This window comes from Podarcis erhardii (genome assembly GCF_964252035.2).
Source record: "Podarcis erhardii genome assembly, chromosome: 5".
Lineage (NCBI taxonomy): Eukaryota > Metazoa > Chordata > Lepidosauria > Squamata > Lacertidae > Podarcis > Podarcis erhardii.
The window spans coordinates 27,769,941-27,779,623 of NC_138509.1; positions in this window are offsets into that span (position 1 = coordinate 27,769,941).

The following is a 9,683-nucleotide window of genomic DNA, read 5'->3' on the forward strand; positions in this document are numbered from 1 at the left end:
TAACCGAACACTTGAAAAAAATTGCTGCTGTTATATATGTTGGTACTAGGGTTTTAACTTGGTAAAGTGGTTCCAAAGGAAGTGGTTCCAAATATGCATATGCTTCACAATTTTTAATTCATGCCATGTGGAAGTGTCTCTTCTCCAGAGAAGAATTTATCATTTATTCTGAATACTGACAGCTTGCTCCAAATAAGGAACTAAAGAACTGTTTTCTCTTCAGCTTTGGAAACAGGATTTTAATAAGAAACAATGCTTGCTTTTACATTTTTGTACCGAACTTGCTAAGACGCTGTTCACAAAATTAGATACAGTGGTGCCCCGCAAGACGAACGCCTCGCAAGACGGAAAACCCGCTAGACGAAAGGGTTTTCCGTTTTGGAGGCGCTTCGCAAGACGAATTTCCCTATGGGCTTGCTTCGCAAGACGACAGCCCATAGGGAAATCTCCGGGACAGTGGGGAAGCGCAGCTCGTCTTCCCCGCTGTCCTCGGACCTCCTCCGAAGCCTGGCGGCGGGGCGGGGACACCTCCTCCCGCCGCCGGGCTTCGGAAGGATGCCCCGATGCCGGGCGGCGAGGCGGGAAAGTCTCCCCCCGCTGCCCGGCATCGGAACGATGTCCCGATGCCAGGCGGCGAGGCGGGAAAGTCTCCCCCCGCCGCCCGGCATCGGAACGATGCCCCGATGCCGGGCGGCGAGGCGGGAAAGTCTCCCCCCGCCACCCGGCATCGGAACGATGTCCCGAAGCCGAGCGGCGGGGCGGGAACGCCTCCCCCCGCCGCCCGGCTTCGGGGCGGGAAAGCCTCCCCCCGCCGCCCGGCTTCGGGGCATCGTCCCGATGCCGGGCGGCGGGGAGAGAAAGCCTCCCCCCGCCGCCTGGCATCGGAACGATGTCCCGAAGCCGGGCGGCGGGGCCGCGAAGCCTGGGCGCGCTGGCAACTCTCCGCAAGGAGCGCTCCCGCTGCTTGCGGAGAGGTCCGCGAAGCCTGTCCTGGACCTCTTCTGAAGGCAGGCGGGGGGCAAAAGTCTTTGTCCCCCCTGCTTGCCTTCCCAGGGGCTTTTAAATCGCCCGGACAGCGGAGAAGTCCTCCGCTGTCCCGGGCGATTTTAAAATGCCGCCCGCCAGAAGAGGTCGGGGGAAGGCGGTTTCCATAGGAACGCATTAATTGATTTTCAATGCATTCCTATGGAAAACCGTGCATCGCATGACGAAAAACTCGCAAGACGAAGAGACTTGCGGAACGAATTAATTTCGTCTTGCGAGGCACCACTGTACATCATTGATTTTTTAAAAGGTAAATTACAGCTGCTGGGGATGGGGCTGATTGGCATGGAGCATCCCCCCCCCAATTGAAAATCGGGGGGGGAGGGGGCTATTCCCACACAAAGTTCCCAATTCAGACTGATGTCTCTGTGGCTGCAATTTCTTTTTAAAAAGCCACCTATGTAGCTGCTAATTGTTGAATGGTATCTTCTCTAGTTTGGCCCTCAGAGTAGCTACTAATGTGGTTACACTGAGTGTAGGGAGAAAGGAGTATAGTATCTGAATTGGAGGTGCATTCCCAGCATTATCTTTCAGAAGACTTTCTGTTGTATAATCCCTCTGTTATCAAAATTTAAATCAGCCTTAGGGGGGGTTTTTTAAGCCTACAGACTGGAGGACCGTAGTTCTAAAATAAGCCAGCCTAGTTTTCAACTTATGTCTTCCACTTTTGCTTTTAAAATAACTTGTGGCTTATTATGTAGAAGCACACACCATACTGGGTCAGACAAAACAGTTTTGTATCTTCCTACAACTGATCCAACCAGATAATTTCACAGGAACTGTATAGGAATTGATTGTGAAATGATATGTTATTTCAGCTTTTTTTTTTTAATATATCCATGCCTTTAGTCAAACAGACTCATCCTGAAAATTTGTAAGGCTTAAGGGCTGCTTTGTATGTTATGTTGTTGGTGTGTACTTGTATCATGAATACTCAAAAGTTACATGTAGTGCTTGCATGTGTATGGTGCAGGTGTGATTGTACTTGTATGGTATGGGTGTGATACAAAGGGAGCTTTTGGTTGGCTGAATCTTCCTGGTTCAAGTATATCGAAAGACTAAAGGCCGCTTTGTGTGCACCCATGGAAACTACAAGTGGCACATTCCTTGGACACTCAGTGAGGTTGTCCTTCAGTGAAATGAATGAAAAGCAATTCCTTTCTCCCATTTTTAAAATCCATTTTTTAGCTTCTTGGATTCAAATAACTTTTTGGATTCAAAGAATGGCAAAATAATTGCTGCAAATTAAATATAATGGTTTTACCACGTCAAAAACAAGGTATTTTGTTGAAAGATGATAGATCAATGTTGAATGAAGTACGTATTATGCAAAAGAAACATTAAACTATTTTCAAGGACTGCTTCTACTTACCAGCTCTTACAAATGCAATTTCAACATACTGACTAATTGCAGCTTTAAGACTGTAAGCTTTAACTTCCCCATCTGTAACAGACTGTCAACTTGTTTACATATTTGTAGTACTGAGTTTTGTACTGATACTTCTTTACCTATGTATATGCTATTTTTGAAGATGCAATGCAATGGCTCTTGAAAAGATTTTTTTTTAAAAAAAGTTACTTAATAAAATGAATACTTTCAATGTCTTTGTCCTGTCTCATTCAAATGCCATGCAGCTTAATATCTGTAGGGAAATAAAAACATTATAGGAAGTAATGTACTGAGCTGCCTCAAATCTAAAATGGTTGGAATCATACCAATTGCAAATTGTCATTCTTCCACATCTCTCTTTAAACCTGCTCTGATCCCATGGATGCTTGCAGGGGCAAGACTCCTTTAGCCTAGCTTAAAGCCTTTGTCTCCTCTCCAGAAAAGATCCCAAAAGTGATCTGATACCAAGCTAAACTATCTCACTTTCAAATGCAGTCAGGGGGTGGGGGAGTGAACTCCTGGTTGAGCAAGAAATAGCCTGAAATCTCTTTAGTTGTGCTGAAATAGTTTCATGGTTGTTTTAAATCTTGATCATAATCTCAGACTTCTGTCTAAATATGGTAGGGTAATTTTTAGTAATGGTGGCACATGGTAGCAATGGTTACATTTAATGGAAGAGTAAAATGCACAAGCTACTATTTATTTTGAGCCAGAATATCCTCGGGCGTGCCCTCTTGAGTTGCAATGATCATGTCTTGCCAAGCTTGAGAAAATATTCTCACATTCCTTTCAAAACTAAAATATAAGGATGTGATTTCATCGTTCTTATAAAAACAATTGTTTTTATTTTTCTTCTGAACATATTTTTCACTTCCATGGTGGTTGTTTTTTTATATAAAAAAAAGCTTACGCCAGCACTGTTGATAATTTTGGGAAGGAGCTTTTGATTGGAAACACTTGTGTGAGCTATATGTGACCTTCCAGCGTCTTTCCTCCACTGGGATGGGAAACGTGCAATTTTGCTGAAGACGAAATGTCTTGGAATCAACTAAGTGGGTTGGCTGCTCACTCCACCCCCTGAATTCTTCATGTGCAATGCTTTTGACTTTTGTATTAGATTGTCTGTGCATCTTGTCAGAGACAAGTACATCTTAGGATTCTGTTTATTTGTGTCTTGCCTTACAGTAGAAAGATGTCTGACAGTGGGGAGTTCTAATGTTTTTGCTTTTTTCACTTAAGATGTTTAGGGCAGGATAATTTATTAAATAACATAGAATGAATTTTTTGCTAAACTGGAATTTTGGTGTCAATGCACAGAGGGAAGTGGATTAGTGGAACTGCTGAGTGGGCAGGATCACCTGGAAAGATGGATGTACAGGCCACCATTTTTATATTTCTGAACAACATGGATATCTTTTTATGCTGTCTTGTTGGATGTGACAAATTCTCTCATGGGAAAGTTACAGAGCTATAAGAGGGATGGAATACATGAAAGGAAAAATGGGTAGTTTAAGTGGCATACTTTCAACTAGTTGTTGGGTGTTGCCCAGGAAGCAGAACCCAGTGCCCAATGGCACTGTTAAAACTTGCAGTTATGGTTCATATGCACACTTGAAGAATTGCACATGGAAAATATTGATCTGCAAAGAGGGGCAGATCTAATAAGTGTTTGTTCCACTGCTTTCCCACTGTTCTGGTTTCTGATACCCTGTACCATACATGCTGCCTGTCTCTAACAACCTTCCTCACTAAATAAACCACTGGGTATGCTGCCTTAGAGATTAGAAAGGTTTTCATACATTTTATGAAATACAAAGCTGAATGCTGGAAGAAAGTACTTCACATAGCACATGGTCACACTATGGAACTTGCTCCCCTAGGAGGTGGTGATGGCCGCCAACTTGGATGGCTTTAAAAGAGGATTAGACAATTTCATAGAGGAGAGGGTTATTGATGGCTACTAGCCATGATGGCTACGCTCTCCCTCCACAGCTGGAGTCAGCAATGCTTCCAGATACCACTTGCCGGAAACCATGGAAGGGGAGAATGCTCTTGTGCTCAACTTCTGTTTACTGGCTTCCCACAGGCATCTGGTTGGCCACTACAAAAACAGGATGCTGGACTAGATGGGCCACTGGCCTGATCCAGCTGGCTAATCTTAGGTTCTTAGGAGAGTTAGTAGGATTGCACTTGGCAGGTACCTTTCAATGCACCAAACTGTTTGCCCTGCCTCTCAAGCTCTTTCTTCACAGTCTCACAATATACTGCAGGCTTAAAGTGCAAGTCTCTTCTCTGTGGCTTCCCAGCTCTTCGAGATGGCACAGTGCAGAAGCCCTTGAATGGGTGCTTTTGTAATTTGTAGTCTTGTAATGTCAAATTGCACAGGATGAATGGGTATTATGGCAATACCGTAATAGAAGCCATGCAGCAGCAGCAGCAATCAGACCTCACAACATAGAGCTCCCCAAAGTTTCATCTCTCAGCAGATGCAGAAAACTCCTTTTGGATTGTCTTAGGCATTAAAAGTACATTCCAATATTTTTCAACACATACATCTCTGCCTTCCTTTCTTTGAAGAGTAAAGTAACTTCCCTAGCAGTATTCAAAGTATATTCTAGCCAAGCTGGCAATGAGAGTGATAGAGTGCTTCTAGGAAAATGGCCCATTGCATGATCTTGAAGTACTGTCATTCCAGTTGTGATGCCCTAATTGGAAATTCAAAGAGAAAACCCCAGAGCAGTGTTTCTGTTTACTAAACTGAAATCCATCAAGCTACAATTATCAGTGCTATTTGCATGCAAAGAGGAGAGATGCATGTTGTATAATGTTACAACCCTAGTCTCTGAATGGTGTGAGACTCCAAGGGTCCCAAGTGTTTTCCCAGGGTGTGGTTTCCTTAGAACGAATGTCAGTTAAGGCTGTGGATGTATTTAGGACATATGGTTATATTTACACATATATACACCCTGAGCGTAGGATGGTGGGGCATGATCATAGCATTAACACCCCAACAGATCTTGCTTCGCCTTAGGTTTCCAGGGGAGCCCCAAAGTCCAGCACAGAGCAAAACATGGCTCAATCTTCAGCTTTTCAGCTCACAACTCTGGCTATTGTTCTATGTAGCAGCTGGGTGTGGGAAGAGAGGACTGCCCATTAGCTTGGATAGTACCATCACTTAGTTGTAGCTCTTGCAACCTAGTTCATTCTTTTAGATACTGATGAGAGCACTTAACTAACAGTAAGAGCTGTTCTGACAGTGGAGCAGACTCCCTCGGGAGGGGGGGTGAACTCTTCTTCCTTGGAGGCCTTTAAGCAGACTCCCTGGGTGGCCATCTTTAGCTGAGATTCCTGCATTGCACAGGGTTGGGCTAGATGACCCTTAGAGTCCCTTCCAACTCTATGAATCTCCTCTTAATAGTGGATGCCAAGAGAAATAGTCATGTCGTTCTCATGCTCTGTATGCGTAATGATGGAGGGGTTGTGTGCATCTTGGAATGTTTTTGGAAGACCCACACAGTGAGACATATGAGAACTTCCAACCACAGTGGTCACTAAAGGACAGCAATCCCAAACTCTTGTTTTTTAAAGCAGGGGCTCCCTGATGGAAACAATTCTCAGATCCTGTATTATAACAGCCAAGAAAAACATTGGAAATAGTATACATGAACTTAGTAGTGTCAGTTAAAGTGGAGTCGATTTCTTTACAGAATTAATTTTATGTTGTTTCACTGCACCCTATCTCAAAGGCTTAAGATACAATGTATTTAATATGACACATAAAAATGCGGCAGCCTTTGGCTATGTGCAATAAACTGTACCTAAACAGGTGGGCAATCTGTGGCTTTTCAGATGTTCAACTCCAAATCCCATCAACCCCAGTCACTGTGGTTAGTTGCCAAGGTTGATGAGAGTCATTAGTTCCCCATCCATGATCTGAAAGATGGAATGCACACATCCCAACAAGTTCAAAATATTGCAAACAAAAACCTGTCCCTTGCTGCCTCTTTAGCCCCACCCACTACGGGATGGGGTTTTAACTTGGGTCAGGTTGTTTTACAATGATTTTAAATGTTATATGTTAATTTGGTTTTTTTATCTGTATTTGGGGGCTGGGGTATTATGTAGGAGCTTTCGTTGGGAATGTTTGTGGGGGTTTTTAGCTTGTATTGTTAACTGTTTTAATTTTTTTTATTACATATTTTGTACTTTATGTTGTGAACTGCCCTGAGGCATATGGTTATAAGGCGCTTTATGAAGAAGAAGGAGAAGGAGGAGGAGGAGGAGGAGGAGGAGGCAGGCAGGCAGGCACAAGTGGCTTTCAGAAGTTGCTGGTCAGGCTAGTTTTCATCATCTGTGGCCATTGGCTATCCTAGCTGAGGCTGATGGCTGCACTGTTGCAGCTAAAACCACCACACCCCATAGGGTAGTCACTTCATACACACACGGCTTTTGCTGCAGTTTGATTTCAGATTATTTGGCTTTGTGGCAGTACCTAACCTGCACAAGCAACAAGAGTGAACTGGATGGGCTTTCAAGACTTCTATTTCCAGAAAAGTGCTTGAAGGCCTGCAAGGAGGAAGATACACAGTTATAAGGTGCAAGGTGTTATAGAACTTGCTTTACACATTGTATATTTAGAAGTACATCCTGTATAAATCTTGAGTGTGGTCCCTATACTAGATTTGCTAGACAATTCTATTTATTCAGGTGGTTTTGTGTTGTTTTTTAAATTCATATTATAAATTGGCAAGTAATTGTGTTGTTTTCTTCTGTATTCTCTTTTTCTTTGCAGGGATTTGTTTTGGTAGCATTGCGTCAGTTGAATATATCATGGATTCATCTAGTTTCATGCCCAAAGCACTGTCATGATCTGCAAGAGAACTGAGTTGCCCTACTAACACTATGCATTTTTCCTTTTTCGTTTAAGTAGAGGATGAAAGTGGAAATACGAGGTTCCCAGAAGGTGCTTGAGGAAAATCAATTGGGTCAGAAATCTAAATACGGATTGTGTGTCTGGTGTAATGTCTAAGCTCTTAAATCTAGAGTGCACCTCAAGGTAGTTGTCCAAAGAATAAGGGAACTATGGTCAGTTCTGTGAGTTTATGCATGCTTTATTTATGAAGTGCTCTAAAATTTCAAATGTTTATAAACATTGGGTCATATTAAAGAAAATTATGTATGTAGGAATTTGCTGAAAACCCTTTCTATTAATGCCTAAGCACCACCAGCTGGTTTGCTGCTAGCTTAGCCTCTTATCAGGCAAGCCAGATGATACCGAAAGATACTGTTTTCCTACCATATGTGCCTTGAGACATAGGCATGCTAGGCTAAATTAAAAACAGCTTTAGTGCTATCCAGCCATTTCCTGACTTTTGTTAGTATAAGCCAGACATTTGTCACAGTTAGTTATTTGCTTGTGGGTATGTCTACATAAGCTATTGTGTTTGTGGGTTCATCCTGTTCCCCTTCCTCCCTCCCCATCCTATTCAATCCTGCCTATATTAGGTATGAAAAGGTAAGTTTGCATGAAGAGGGGAAAAACAGGTAGCACACAGATGACCCGCTCTGTTCATAAATAATTATAGGCTTATTTTTACATTAAAAGGAATTTCTGAGCTGGGAAAGCTGTGTATATTATCTTTGCTTAGCTTAATTAAGTACCAGTGCTACTCAGTCAGATGACATCCTTGGCTGCTTCTTTTATAGCAGTTATTCTCTCTCCCATAAGGCATGATCCTGATTCATGATCAGAACTTGTGTGTAAAAATAACAACAAAATCTACAACAGTGCTCCAAAGAGGATTGGGAAGGGATTAAGCCATAATCTTCAAAGCACACATACTCCCAACAGAGAAAATATTTAGTCTCCTTATTTTGGTGAACAGCATAATATGAATTCAGAGAGGGCCCATTATTTGCCGTTTTGGTCTTAAATCAATTTTTATGATGCAGTAATGTTAATTCCAAGAATGAGATGTTCCTGGTCTGTTTGTTTGTTTGTTTGTTTGTTTGTTTGTTTGTTTAAAAGCTCCAGTAAGTGACTCGGTATAAGAATGCAATAAGAAACCTGTGGAAGAAGTGGGTAGTGGAGTTTTGGTAGAGAACCTGCCTGCACACTGCAGGTTGCTTTGCCAGTGGGCACAGCCTGTGTACATTCCCCCTTGCCAGTCTCCCCCACTGGTTCCTGCTATACTTGCTCCTTTTCCCCTACATTGCCTCAGGGGCCTGTGTGGGGCTGGTGTGATGAATGTCACAACCTTCCAGTTTCTCTCCATATTTATTCACCTGGAACAAAAGTATCTAGGCATCTCTGGGTTATTTGTGGGGCATAGGAATTCGTTCATTCCCCCCCCCAAAAATATAGTCCAGCCTCCCACAAGGTCTGAGGGACAGTGAACCAGCCCCCTGCTGAAAATGTTTGCTGACCCCTGATCTAGAGTGTACACGAAAACAGCTGTATGTTAGGTTGCCTTATACTGCTATCCTTATGCACACTTACTAGTAAAATGGTTACAATGAAATACAGTGGTACCTCGGGTTAAGTACTTAATTCGTTCTGGAGGTCTGTTCTTAACCTGAAACTTTTCTTAACCTTAAGCACCACTTTAGCTAATGGGGCCTCCTGCTGCTGCCGCACCGCTGGAGCACAATTTCTGTTCTCATCCTGAAGCAAAGTTCTTAACCTGAAGCATTATTTCTGGGTTAGCGGAGTTTGTAACCTGAAGCGTATGTAACCCGAGGTACCACGGTATTGTTTCACTTCAAATTGTGCATGAGAGAGGGGGATGAGGACAACTGCAGTCTAGTGATTGCCCCCCCTCCTTCCCTACCCAGCAGCTGCTTCCTATGGCTTCTGCAGTGTCTTTTGCATGGGAGTTCATTTGCTCTTAGATGAGTCACCTAACTTTGGAAACTGAAAATTAAACAGCATGCTCCCCAGAGCAGCAAATGCATGTGTACATCCATATGGAGTGATAATATTTCTAATTTTGCATCTATACATGGAAATCGGCATATACAAATCTTAGTGTTCTTATGTGATGTATGGGAGTTCCTAGAATTAAGTCTTATTATTATTACTTTAGGATTTCTTCAGATTAGATGTTAAAGCTGTATGCCAGGTCCTCTTTTGTGTGTGCGCTTTACAAATAACACGTGAACTCCATGGGACCCGATTCGAATGAACTCGCTTCAGGAGGAGGCTGACAAGAGAAACGCATAACTCCGCGCAGGCGCTGCCCCATTAGCA